Consider the following 14,789-nt stretch of genomic DNA (forward strand, 5'->3'; position numbering starts at 1 on the left):
AAAATAATTTTAAACTTATATAATTATTAAACTAACTACCAATTAAAAAAACATAAAAAACACATTAAAAAAATCCAAACACTACTCTAAAAATTACAAAGTAACTAATTACAATAAAAAATATAACTAATTGCAAAAAATAAAAAATTACAAAAAATAAAAAACACTAAATAACGAAAAATAAGAAACAAATTATCAAAAATAAAAACGAATTACTCCAAATAGCCCTATCAAAATAAACCCCCCCCCCAAAATAAAAATAAAACCTAGCCTACGCTAAACTGCCAATAACCCTTAAAAGGGCCTTTTGTGGGGCATTGCCCCAAAGATATCCGCTCTTTTACATGTAAAAAAAATACAAACAATCCCCCCAACAGTAAAACCCACCACCCGACCAACCCCCACAAATAAAAACCTATCTAAATAAACCTAAGCTAACTATTGCCCGGAAAAGGGCATTTGTATGGGCATTGCCCTTAAAATGGCATTTAGCTCTTTTGCCATGCCCTGAAAAGAGCAATCAGCTCTTTTAGGAATCCAAACCCTAAGCTAAAAAAAAAAAACACCTAAAAAACCCTTTAAAAAACCTAACACTAACCCCTGACGATCCACTTACAGTTATTGAAGTCCTCGGCTTCAATGATCCATCCAGCCGGCGAAGTCTTCATCCAGACGGCATCTTTTATCTTCATCCATCCTGCGCGGAGCGGGTCCATCTTCAAGACTAGCAGCGCAGAGCATTCTCTTCATACGGTTGCTGCCGTAAACTGAAGCTTCAATGCAAGTGACGTCATCAAAGATTGCGTCCCTTGCATTCCTATTGGCTGAAAGACCTCTATCACCCAATAGGAATTAAAGCTGAAAAAATCCTATTGGCTGTTCCAATCAGCCAATGGGATTTATCTTTCATCCTATTGTCTGTTCCAATCAGCCAATGGGATTGAGCTTTCATCCTATTGGACTTTTTGTTATTTTTTGTTATTAATAAAGGTGTGATTATTTTTGCACTTCTCGTCTCAGTCTGATTCCTGGCACCCTGACATTACACAAGGGCCATGAATCCTGATGGTGCTAATAATCCACCTTTGCCTACCATCATTTCCAGGATGGATGAACAGGATCACCGCTTGGATCAATTTGCACTAGCCCTGCTGACTCGCACTGCACATTTGGACCACAGTGTCCCACAAATTATGGCTGCTCATGTTTCCGCTGCTACACCTAGTCCTACCAGGAGCATGTCCGGTTCTGAACCTCTACCTCTGCGATTATGGAGGCGATCCTATTCAGTGCAGAGGGTTTTTGAACCAGGTGGGCATTTGATTTGAGATGTTACCTCAGGTGTTTCCCTCTGACAGAGCTAATGTGGGATTTCTCATCTCGTTACTCTCTGATACAGCTCTTGCCTGGGCTAATCCCTTGTGGGAGACTAATAAACTTGTGATTTCAAATTACCTTGAATTTGTGGCCTCCTTTCGAAGGGTATTTGATGTTCCGACTAGCTCCTCCTGCTGCTAAACGACTCATGTCCATTCAGCAAGTTACGAGATCTATTGTTCAGTATGCCATTGAGCTCCATACATTTGCCGCAGAGGTAGGTTGGAACAATGAAGCCCTTGTTGCCGCCTTCTTTCATGGGCTCTTTGATGTGATTCATGGGCTTTCTGACGAAGTTGCTGCCAGTGATTTAAAAGAGGATCTTGAGGCATTGGTGTCTTTTTTTATCCTAATTGACATCACACTCTGAGAGAGGCCCTCTTTCAAGGAGCGCTTGCGGGAGCCTCCTGTTCCCTTGTCTCCTACGTGTTCGTTCCTACTCATGCCTCCCTCTCCTCCCATGACTCTTGGTCCCGAGTCACCAGGTGCTGCTGAGCCAATGCAGTTGGGATTCACACGTCTCTCCGCAATGGAGAGGGCCTTTAGGAGGAGGTCTGCCTTTATTGTGGGTTGCCCTCCATGGCCCGGGAAACGTTTGCACATAACATTTTGTCGGGGGCAGACCTTGGGTGGTTTATCCTTGCCCCGGAACTGCTAAAGGAGAAACCTTTGGTCACGGTTGTCCTTTCCTGGGTAGACTCCTCCATAGTCACCCAGGCTCTTGTTGACTCCGGTGCTGCAGGCTTTTTCATTGACAGTGCTTTTGTATCAAAGCACTCCATTCCTGTATTGCCTCAGTCCGTTCTGCTTGCTATTGAGGCCATTGATGGCAGACCCCTTCAGCCCGAACTCGTTACTCATGAAACTGCTCCGTTATCCATGGCTGTTGGGGTTCTCCATTTTGAAACCCTCCAGTTCCAGGGGATAAACTCTACACATTTTCTGGTTGTTCTGGGTTATCCCTGGCTCCAAAAGCACAATCCCAGTCTCGACTGGCACAGGTCTGAAATTTTGTCATGGTCTCCGCAATTTATTTCCACTTGTCTTCGGAAACCAGTCAAAGTCTTGTGCACCTCTTCAGTATTTTAATTGCTAGAGGAGTACAGAGAGTTCCTAGACATTTTTGACAAGGTGCATGCTGGTACATGGCCTCCTCACCGGTCTTACAATTGTGCCATAGACCTGCAACCCGGAGCCATTACTCCTCGGGGCTGGGTTTACGCTCTGTCTGTGGTGGAGAATTGTGTTATGGAAGAGTATGTTGCGGATGCTCTGTTGTGGGAGATCATCCGCAAGTCCTGCTCTCCTGCAGGGACTTGCTTCTTCTTTGTGAAGAAAAAGGGTGGCGAGTTAAGACCATGCATCGATTATAGGGGTCTTAATCATCTTCCCATTAAAAATTCTTACCTCTCTGACCGCCTCAAGGAAGCTACGGTCTTTTCTAAACTTGATTTGAGAGGAGTGTACAATCTCGTTGAAATCAAAGAGGGCCACGAGGGCATTATGAATAACTTGTAAGGCCCTTTGGCCTATGTAATGCTCCTGCTGTTTTTCAGGAATTTACTAATGATGTCCTAAGAGATATGTGCAACAGTGTGTTGTGGTGTACTTAGACGACATCCTCATACACTCACCCACACTTGAGGCTCATCATTCTGATGTCACACTGGTACTTCAGAGACTACGTGAGAATGGCCTGTTTTGTAAACTCGAAAAATGTGAGTTTCATCAGACTCAAGTAACCTTCCTAGGTTATGTTATCTCCATTGCAGGGTTCTCCATGGATCCTGACAAGTTGTCTGCAGTGGCCTCACCCAGTTGGTCTTCAGTCTATTTAATGTTTTGTGGGCTTCGCCAATTACTATAGAAAGTTTATTAAAAACTTTTCTTCCTTGGTCAAACCTATCACAGAGAATGATCCACTCCATTGGTCACCTACTGCCATTAAGGCCATTGATAGTCTTAAGACTGTCTTTGCTGCTGCTCCAGTTCTGGCTCATCCTAACCCTTTCGATCTTGAGGTCGATGCATCTGAGACTGGAGTAGGTGCCCTCTTGTCTCAACTTCCTACGTCTGATGGTTCCTTGCATCCGTGCGGTTTCTTCTCTAAGAAATTGTGCAATTATGAAATTGGCGACAGGGAATTACTGGCCATAATTTTGGCACTCAAGGAATGGAGGCATCTTCTTGAGGGTACTAGTGTGCCAGTGCTCATTCTTACTGACCACAAGAATTTAACTTATCTATCCAAAGCAATACGTCTGTTGCCCCGAAGAGCCAGATGGGCGCTATTTTTGTCTCAGTTTAATTATCTGGTCTCCTACCTGCCTGGTAGTAAGAATGTTAGGGCTGATACCCTCTCTTGACAATTTTCACCTCTGTCCAAGGAGGAGTCTGTACCTACTCCAGTTATACCTCTTGACATATTTTGGCCACCATACGTACTAATTTGACCGATCCCTTGGGGGAGGAGATCCTGTTTGCACAAACCAATGCACCTCCTGAGAAACCTAGTGGTAAGTGTTTTTGTTCTTGAGAATCTTCAAACTCAACTTTTGCTCACTTACCACTATCCTAAAGCCGCAAGTCACCCGGGCAAGAACCAAATGATTTGGTCTGTCACGCGACAATTCTGGTGGCCAGGTCTTTGTTCTGATGTTGCTGCGTATGTGGCCTCCTGCTCAGTTTGTGCACAGAATAAAACTCCTTGACGTCTTCCTGTGGGTCGTCTTCAACCTATTGCTAATGGTGAGAGTCCTTGGACATATCTTTCCATGGACTTCATTGTCAAGCTCCCTGTCTTCAATGGCAATACTGTTATCCTAATGGTAATAGCAAACAAGCACCTAGATTTAGAGTTTTTTCGGTAAAGACCCGCGTAGCTAACGCTGCTTTTTTTACCAGCGCACCCTTCAAACAACGCTGGTAATTAGTTGTCTGAGTGGCTGCGTTAGGCTCAGAAAAGGGAGCGTTGAGCATAATTTAACGCCACTTCAACCCTCAACACCTGCAAAAAAGCCGCGTTCAGCTCCTAACGCAGCCCCATTATTTCCTATGGGGAAACACTCTCTAAGTCTTCACCTAACACCCTAACATGAACCCCGAGTCTAAACACCCCTAATCTTACACTTATTAACCACTAATCTGATGCTGACACCTGCATTTTATTATTAACCCCTAATCTGCCGCTCCGTACACCGCCGCAACCTACATTATCCCTATGAACCCCTAATATACTGCCCCCAACATCGCCGCCACCTATATTATATTTATTACCCCCTAATCTGCCCCCCAACATCGCCGCTACCTTACCTACACTTATTAACCCCTAATCTGCCGACCGGACCTCGCCGCCACTATAATAAATGTATTAACCCATAAACCCCCGCACTCCCGCCTCGTAAACACTATAATAAATGTATTAACCCCTAATCTGCCTTCCCTAACATCGCCGCCACCTACCTACAATTATTAACCCCTAATCTCCCGCCCGCAACGTCGCTGCTACTATAATAAAGTTATTAACCCCTAAACCGAAGTCTAACCCTAACACCCCCCTAAGTTAAATATCATTTTAATTAAACGAAATAATATTCCTAAAATTAAATAAATTATTCCTATTTAAAACTAAATACTTGCCTATCAAATAAACCCTAATATAGCTACAATATAACTAATAATTACATTGTAGCTATTTTAGGATTTATATTTATTTTACAGACAACTTTGTATTTATTTTAACTAGGTACAATAGCTATTAAATAGTTAATAACTACTTAATAGCTACCTAGTTAAAATAAGTACAAAATTACCTGTAAAATAAATCCTAACCTAAGTTACAAATACACCTAACACTACACTATCATTAAATTAATTAAATAAATTAACTACAATTAGCTAAACTAAAATACAATTAAATAAACTAAACTATAATACAAAAAAAACAAACCCTAAATTACAAAAAATAAAAAAAAATACAGGAAGTTTAAACTAATTACATCTAATCTAAGCCCCCTAATAAAATAAAAAATCCCCCCAAAATAAAAAAAATGCCCTACCCTATCCTAAATTACAAAAGTAATCAGCTCTTTTACCAGCCCTTAAAAGGGCTTTTTGCAGGGCATTGCCCCAAAGTAATCAGCTCTTTTACCTGAAAATAAAAATACAATACCCCCCCCAACATTATACAACCCACCACCCACATACCCCTACTCTAACCCACCCAAACACCCCTTAAAAAACCTATCGCTAACCCCCTGAAGACGACTCAAGGTAGGATGATCTTCAGGGGGTTAGCGATAGGTTTTTTTTAAGGGGGGTTTGGGTGGGTTAGAGTAGGGGTATGTGGGTGGTGGGTTATAATGTTGGGGGGGTATTGTGTTTTTATTTTCAGGTAAAAGAGCTGATTACTTTGGGGCAATGCCCCACAAAAAGCCCTTTTAAGGGCTGGTAAAAGAGCTGATTACTTTTGTAATTTAGGATAGGGTAGGGCATTTTTTTATTTTTGGGGGATTTTTTATTTTATTAGGGGGCTTAGATTAGGTGTAATTCGTTTAAACTTCCTGTAATTTTTTTTATTTTTTTGTAATTTAGTGTTTGTTTTTGTATTATAGTTTAGTTTATTTAATTGTATTTTAGTTTAGCTAATTGTAGTTAATTTATTTAATTAATTTAATGATAGTGTAGTGTTAGGTGTATTTATAACTTAGGTTAGGATTTACTTTACAGTTAATTTTGTACTTATTTTAACTAGGTAGCTATTAAATAGTTATTAACTATTTAATAGCTATTGTACCTAGTTAAAATAAATACAAAGTTGCATGTAAAATATATATAAATCCTAAAATAGCTACAATGTAACTATTAGTTATATTGTAGCTATATTAGGGTTTATTTTCTAGGTAAGTATTTAGTTTTAAATAGGATTAATTTATTTAATAATAGGAATGTTATTTTGTTTAATTTAAATTATATTTAGGTTAGGGGGGTGTTAGGGTTAGACTTAGGTTTAGGGGTTAATAATTTTATTATAGTAGCGGCGATGTTGCGGGTGGGAGATTAGGGGTTAATAATTGTAGGTAGGTGGCGGCGATGTTAGGGAGGGCAGATTAGGGGTTAATAATATTTATTATAGTGTTTGCGAGGCGGGAGTGCGGCGGTTTAGGGGTTAATACATTTATTATAGTGGCGGCGAGGTCCGGTCGGCAGATTAGGGGTTAATAATTGTAGTTAGCTAGCGGCGACGTGGGGGGGGCAGATTAGGGGTTAATAAATATAATATAGGTGTCGGCGATGTTAGGGGCAGGGGTTCGTAGGTATAATGTAGGTGGCGGCGGTGTCCGGTCGGCAGATTAGGGGTTAAAATTTTTTTATTATAGTGGCGGCGATGTGGGGGGCCTCGGTTTAGGGCTTAATAGGTAGTTTATGGGTGTTAGTGTACTTTGTAGCACAGTAGTTAAGAGCTTTATATTCCTGTGTTAGCACATAAAGCTCTCAACTATTTACTTTTTTTGTCGGTAGGAGTCTTGTCGGTAGAGGGTCTACTGCTCACTTCTTCCAAGACTCCAAATACCGGCGTTAGGTAAATCCCATTGAAAAGATAGGATATGCAATTGGCGTAAGGGGATCTGCGGTAGCCTGGAGTCGCGGTAAGGAAGTGAGCGTTAGACCCTTTCCTGGCTGACTCTAAATACCAGCGGGCGGTAAAAAGCAGCATTAGGACCCCTTAACGCTGCTTTTGACGGCTAACGCCAAACTCTAAATCTAGCCGAAGGTCTCCAGCACTCCAATATAAAAGGCAATTTTATTAATGAAAGCAACGTTTCGGGGTCACAGCCCCTTATTCATGCTTGATAAACATTGACAACACACAATGGCTTTTAAATGCCCTCTACAAGGTGCCAAAATGCACCTTCAGTGGAGTTTTAGCTCCCTCTTGTAGTAACAATAAATATTGTACAAAGCCTATATACAATCATGTTATTCTTATTATAAAAACCCCACACCATTCTAAAAATAATTCATATATATATAAAGTAGATGATTCAGCAGCTAAGAATAATAATTTAATACTTTATGTATATTATTAAGTCGAATAATAAATAGAGATGTTGTACATATTATTTTTACCCTCTAGTGTTTCAGAAAAAGCAGGACAGATCATAGTCCTTATTTAACCCTTTGGGTTGCAATGTGGCCAGCTGGTGTATCCACCACATTTCCCTTTGTTTAAGTTGGCTCTCCCTGTCTAACCCACTTCTATTAGGTTCTACATGGTCAATGATTTGCCATCTCATCTGGCTAATATTATGACCCTTATCCAAAAAATAACCTGAGACCGGTGCCCCTTTATTTTTACATCTAATGTTGGATCTATGTTGGCTCATCCGGTCACAGGCTTTACATGTAGTTTCACCTATATAAACTAAAGAAAAGGGGCATTTAATTAAATAAACTACATGAGTTGTCTCGCACATATAGAAGCCTTTAATTGCATATTCCTTCCACTCTGTGGGTGATGGAAATTTTCACCTCTAATAATTGAGTGACAACTCATGCAGTTACAACTAGGAAAAGTCCCCACTTTCTTACTGCCTATAAATGTTTGTTGAGTCTTCTTCATAGTGCCTACATCAGTTCTCACTAATTGATCTCTAATGCTTTTAACTTTTTTATAGGCCATTAAAGGGGGTTCTCTAAACTGTACCACCTCCTTGTTGCATTCTTCCAAAATGTGCCAATGTTGGAAAATCAATTTTGCTATTTTATTGCTTAATGGGTTATGTTGGCTTACAAAAACCATTCTATTCCTGCTTTTGTCAGGACTTTTGACAACATTGTTGTCCAGGTTCTTTATAGTTTCCTCTAATAATTTGTTAGGGTACCCCCTATGCAGGAACTTTTCTTTCATCCCTTTGAACCTGGAAACCTTCTTGTCACTAGTGCTGACAATTCTGTTTACTCTGAGGAGCTGACTCCTGGGTAAAGACTCCACTAATGTCCTTGGGTGGAAACTATTGTATTGTAGGAGGTTGTTTTTGTCAGTTTCCTTACAATGTAGGTCAAACTCTAGGAGCCTACCTGCCTTGATGACCTTAGTGTCTAAAAAAGATATTGATTCTTCACTGTAGTTGACAGTGAATTCTAGGCCCCTCATCTCTGTATTGAGTTCACTAATAAACTGAAGTAGAGACTCCACGTTGCCCCACCATACACCAAAGATATCATCTATATAGCAGAGCCAAACCCCTCCATATTGTCTAAATAGTGTATTCTGGTAGACACAGTTTTCCTCTATCTCTTTCATGAAGAGATTGGCGTATGATGGGGCAACGTTGGAGCCCATAGCTGTACCTCTTGTCTGTATGTACCATTGGTCTTGAAATAAAAAGTAGTTCCAATAGAGGATAAGCCTCAAGAGTTCCTCTATGAAATTCACTTGTCCTGGACTATACCCCCTGTTCACCACTAATGTTTTTTTCACTGCTGCTATGCCTGTTTCATGCTTAATTGGTGTGTACAGGCTTTTCGCATCCATGGTGAACAGGAGGTACTTTATCACATCAACATCTTGAAATATTAGTGTACACAGAGTCCACACTAGAGATGATGGGCATCCCTGGTGGTCTCTGGCTATCTTTGTGAACTTTGGGAACAGTATAGAAGATTGGGTTACATGGTGTATTGACATTCAAATAATCCATAAGCTTCCCATCAATAATACCATGATTAAAAGCCCTATGTAGAATACTTGAAATCTCCTTTTGTATGACAATCAATGGATTCTGTTTTATTGTCCTATAAGTATCCCTATCTCCTAATTGTGACAATGCTTCACTAATATAGTAGGACCTGTTCATTATGACAGTGGCACCTCCTTTGTCTGCCCCTTCAATATAATGTCCCTATTCTTTCTAAGACCTTCTAAAGTAGTGTTTTCAACCTTAGAAAAGTTAGACAAGTTTATTTTATTACCTTTGTACCACATTTTTGAGTGCTTTCTGCTTGTTTTGTTCCTTTAAATCTGCTACCCCATTCTGAACTAAATTAATAAAAGTGTTAATATTAGGGTTAAATTTACTCTTTTTACTGAGGCCCAAATTGTTAAGTGACCATTCATTATCGCTGTTGTTTACATTAACACTGTTAAAGCGATTTTCATGCTGAAACCAAATCTTTAATTTAATATTGCGGAACAACTTTTGCAAATCCTTATCCATTTCAAAAAAATCGGTATTCCGGTATAGGCAGAATGACAAGCCCTTATTTAACACATTATATTCACTTTCAGATAATACATGAGTAGAGGTATTGATTATAATGTCATTCCGTTCCCCAGTAGTGTCACTACTCACAAAGTTTTGTGTCGGTGTCTCTTCGTTGTTTTTTTCCGTTCCGACCTCCGTACCTCTCCTGCTGTGGCCATGGTGTTTCCTGCCCGACCTGCGGTTCCGGCGCTTTCCTCGCCGCTCGATGTATCCAAAGGGGACGACTCCTGTGATAACGTATCTTGTGCGCTTGACGTTCCCTGTGCTCCTTCTTGACGAGGCTTACATTGGCCATGCCTGCATCTTCTTTGCGGTTTCTTTGATGGCCTTCTGTTCCTCTGATATCTTTGCAGCAATCCTGGTCTCCATCTCTTCAAACTCCTCCGGCGTCATAGAGTTAAGTAACTCTTCTTTATGTTTGTTTATGGTACTTTCTTGTAGCCCCATTTCTTCTTGCAGGGACTCCACTGTCCATACTATGAGGTCGTAGGAGCATTTGTTTAGGATCACCTCAAACTTTCCAAAATATTTTTTGTTATTGCCCAGCAGGGTAGGATTGGTGTTCATGCGGAGGCCCCTAGGAATCCTCCTCTCTCTGCAATATTCAGCTAACGTGGTAGCATCCTAATGATGGTTGACCGTTTTTCTAAAATGTCACATTGCATTCCCTTGAAGAAGCTGCCTACCGCTCAGGAACTTGCTTCAATTTTTGCCTGGGAGGTATTCCATTTACATGGGTTACCCAAGGAGATAGTGTCGGACCGGGGTAGCCTTTTTGTCTCCAGATTTTGGCGTTCCTTTTGTGCTCAAATGGGGACCCAGCTTTCCTTCTCCTCAGCATATCACCCTCAATCCAATGGGGCTGCGGAACGGTCTAATCAAGCTCTGGAACAGTTCCTCCATTGCCATGTCTGAGATCACCACAATAATTGGTCTGAACTGCTACCTTGGGCAGAGATTGCTCATAATAGTGCTATTAATGCTTCCTCTCAGTTATCCCCATTCATGGCGAATTATGAGTTTCAACCATCCTTGTTGCCCAATTGATTCATGTCTCAGGGTATTACGGCTTTGGAGGAGCATCTATGGCAACTCCACTCCACGTGGGTGCAGTTTCAGGTTTGCCTTCACCTTTCCATGCAGTGCCAAAAGTTCCAGGCTGATCGTAGGCATCTGCCCGCGCCTTCCTTTATAGGTTGGTGAGAGGGTTTGGCTGCCTTCCCGTAACTTGAACCTTCATGTGCCTTCCAATAAACTGGCTCCCCATTATGTTGATCCTTTTTGAATACTCCGACGGGTCAATCCTGTAGCCTACGCTCTTGACCTTCCTCCTGCAATGCACATCTCCAATGTTTATGTCTCCCTCTTGAGACCATTGGTTTGTAATCGGTTTACCACTGTGTTGCCTCCTCCCTGTCCTATCTTTGTTGACAACCATGAAGAATATGAGGTCAGCAGCATTATTCTCTTGTATGTTCAGGGGCCGCGTACAGTTATTTGGTTCACTGGAGGTGCTATGGTCCATAGGAGGGTTCATGGGTTCCCTCCTCTGATGTTCATGCTTCCGCCCTCCTCCGTGCCTTCCATGCCCGTTTCTCCAATAAGCCTTTTGTGCTTCCACGGGGGATTGGTCGTTGAGGGGAGGGTTCTGTCAGGTTTTTTTCCCCTGCTTTGTTTGCCATGTGCTGCTGGCAGCCATTTTACTCACCTCTTGTTGAATCTGGTGGAGAGTGTGTGATGCTGCTCATTTCCTGCATGCCCTCTTATGGCCAGACTGATGTACATCATCCGTGTGAGACAGGTTGCAGTCTCAGAATTGTGATGCCATCACTTATTATTTAAAGGGCCTCAGTTCAGTCTGCCTTTGCACTTGCATTGTCTCAGACCTGTTTGTGAGTTCCTGTGTATTACCTGGCTGCCTAATGTCCCTCCTGGTTCCTGATCCCTGGCTTGTTCCTGACTACTCACTTTGGCTCCTGACTCGGCTCATCTGACTATTCGCTTTGGCTCCTGACTTGGCTCGTCTGTCTACCAGCTCTGGCTTTGACTTCTGGCTTGTTGTTTGACTTGTGGACTTTTTATAATTTTTTGTTATTAATAAAGGTGTGATTATTTTTGCACTTCTCGTCTCAGTCTGATTCCTGGCACCCTGACAAAAAGGGGGCTAGGTTTTGACAAAATACAGAAAATACTTATCAATTTGGTTTTGTTCTCTTGGTATTCTTAGTTGAAAGCTAAACCTAGGAGGTTTATATGCTAATTTCTTAGGCCTAGATTTAGAGTTCGGCGGTAGCCGTGAAAACCAGCGTTAGAGGCTCCTGACGCTGGTTTTGGCCGCCCGCTGGTATTTGGAGTCAGTGATTAAAGGGTCTAACGCTCACTTTTCAGCCGCGACTTTTCCATACCGCAGATCCCCTTACGTCAATTGCGTATCCTATCTTTTCAATGGGATCTTTCTAACGCCGGTATTTAGAGTCGTTTCTGAAGTGAGCGTTAGAGCTCTAACGACAAAACTCCAGGCGCCTGAAAATAGCAGGAGTTAAGAGCTTTCTGGGCTAACGCCGGTTCCTAAAGCTCTTAACTACTGTACCCTAAAGTACACTAACACCCATAAACTACCTATGTACCCCTAAACCGAGGTCCCCCCACATCGCCGCCACTCGAGTAAAAATTTTTAACCCCTAATCTGCCGACCGCCACCTACGTTATACTTATGTACCCCTAATCTGCTGCCCCTAACACCACCGACCCCTATATTATATTTATTAACCCCTAACCTGCCCCCCACAACGTCGCCGCCAGCTACCAACAATAATTAACCCCTAATCTGCCGACCGCAAAAGCGCCGCTACCTACGTTATCCTTATGTACCCCTAATCTGCTGCCCCTAACACCGCCGACCCCTATATTATATTTATTAACCCCTAATCTGCCCCCCTCAACGTCGCCGACACCTGCCTACACTTATTAACCCCTAATCTGCCGAGCGGACCTGAGCGCTACTATAATAAAGTTATTAACCCCTAATCCGCCTCACTAACCCTATCATAAATAGTATTAACCCCTAATCTGCCCTCCCTAACATCGCCGACACCTAACTTCAATTATTAACCCCTAATCTGCCGACCGGAGCTCATCGCTACTATAATAAATGGATTAACCCCTAAAGCTAAGTCTAACCCTAACACTAACACCCCCCTAAGTTAAATATAATTTACATCTAACGAAATTAATTAACTCTTATTAAATAACTTATTCCTATTTAAAGCTAAATACTTACCTGTAAAATAAATCCTAATATAGCTACAATATAAATTATAATTATATTATAGCTATTTTAGGATTAATATTTATTTTACAGGCAACTTTGTAATTATTTTAACCAGGTACAATAGCTATTAAATAGTTAATAACTATTTAATAGTTACCTAGATAAAATAATAACAAATTTACCTGTAAAATAAATCCTAACCTAAGATATAATTAAACCTAACACTACCCTATCAATAAATTAATTAAATAAACTACCTACAATTACCTACAATTAACCTAACACTACACTATCAATAAATAAATTAAATACAATTGCTACAAATAACTACAATTACATAAACTAACTAAAGTACAAAAAATAAAAAAGAACTAAGTTACAAAAAATAAAAAAATATTTACAAACATAAGAAAATTATTACAACAATTTTAAACTAATTACACCTACTCTAAGCCCCCTAATAAAATAACAAAGACCCCCAACATAATAAATGCCCTACCCTATTCTAAATTAAAAAAGTTAAAAGCTCTTTTACCTTACCAGCCCTGAACAGGGCCCTTTGCGGGGCATGCCCCAAGAATTTCAGCTCTTTTGCCTGTAAAAAAAAAACATACAATACCCCCCCCCCAACATTACAACCCACCACCCACATACCCCTAATCTAACCCAAACCCCCCTTAATAAACCTAACACTAATCCCCTGAAGATCTTCCTACCTTGTCTTCACCATCCATGTATCACCGATCCGTCCTGGCTCCAAAATCTTCATCCAACCCAAGCGGGGGTTGGCGATCCATCATCCGGTGGCTGAAGAGGTCCAGAAGAGGCTCCAAAGTCTTCCTCCTATCCGGCAAGAAGAGGACATCCGGACCGGCAAACATCTTCTCCAAGCGGCATCTTCGATCTTCTTGCATCCGGTGCGGAGCGGGTCCATCTTGAAGCAGGCGACGCGGATCCATCCTCTTCTTCCGTTGTCTCCCGACGAATGACGGTTCCTTTAAGGGACATCATCCAAGATGGCGTCCCTTGAATTCCGATTGGCTGATAGGATTCTATCAGCCAATCGGAATTAAGGTAGGAAAATTCTGATTGGCTGATGGAATCAGCCAATCAGAATCAAGTTCAATCCGATTGGCTGATCCAATCAGCCAATCAGATTGAGCTTGCATTCTATTGGCTGATCGGAACAGCCAATAGAATGCGAGCTCAATCTGATTGGCTGATTGGATCAGCCAATCGGATTGAACTTGATTCTGATTGGCTGATTCCATCAGCCAATCAGAATTTTCCTACCTTAATTCCGATTGGCTGATAGAATCCTATCAGCCAATCGGAATTCAAGGGACGCCATCTTGGATGACGTCCCTTAAAGGAACCGTCATTCGTCGGGAGACAACGGAAGAAGAGGATGGATCCGCGTCGCCTGCTTCAAGATGGACCCGCTCCGCACCGGATGCAAGAAGATCGAAGATGCCGCTTGGAGAAGATGTTTGCCGGTCCGGATGTCCTCTTCTTGCCGGATAGGAGGAAGACTTTGGAGCCTCTTCTGGACCTCTTCAGCCACCGGATGATGGATCGCCAACCCCCGCTTGGGTTGGATGAAGATGTTGGAGCCAGGACGGATCGGTGATACCTGGATGGTGAAGACAAGGTAGGAAGATCTTCAGGGGATTAGTGTTAGGTTTATTTAAGGGGGGTTTGGGTTAGATTAGGGGTATGTGGGTGGTGGGTTGTAATGTTGGGGGGGGGGTATTGTATGTTTTTTTTTTACAGGCAAAAGAGCTGAAATTCTTGGGGCATGCCCCGCAAAGGGCCCTGTTCAGGGCTGGTAAGGTAAAAGAGCTTTTAACTTTTTTAATTTAGAATAGGGTAGG

The sequence above is a fragment of the Bombina bombina genome, chromosome 5 (genome assembly GCF_027579735.1).
Source record: "Bombina bombina isolate aBomBom1 chromosome 5, aBomBom1.pri, whole genome shotgun sequence".
NCBI classification, from domain to species: Eukaryota; Metazoa; Chordata; class Amphibia; order Anura; family Bombinatoridae; genus Bombina; species Bombina bombina.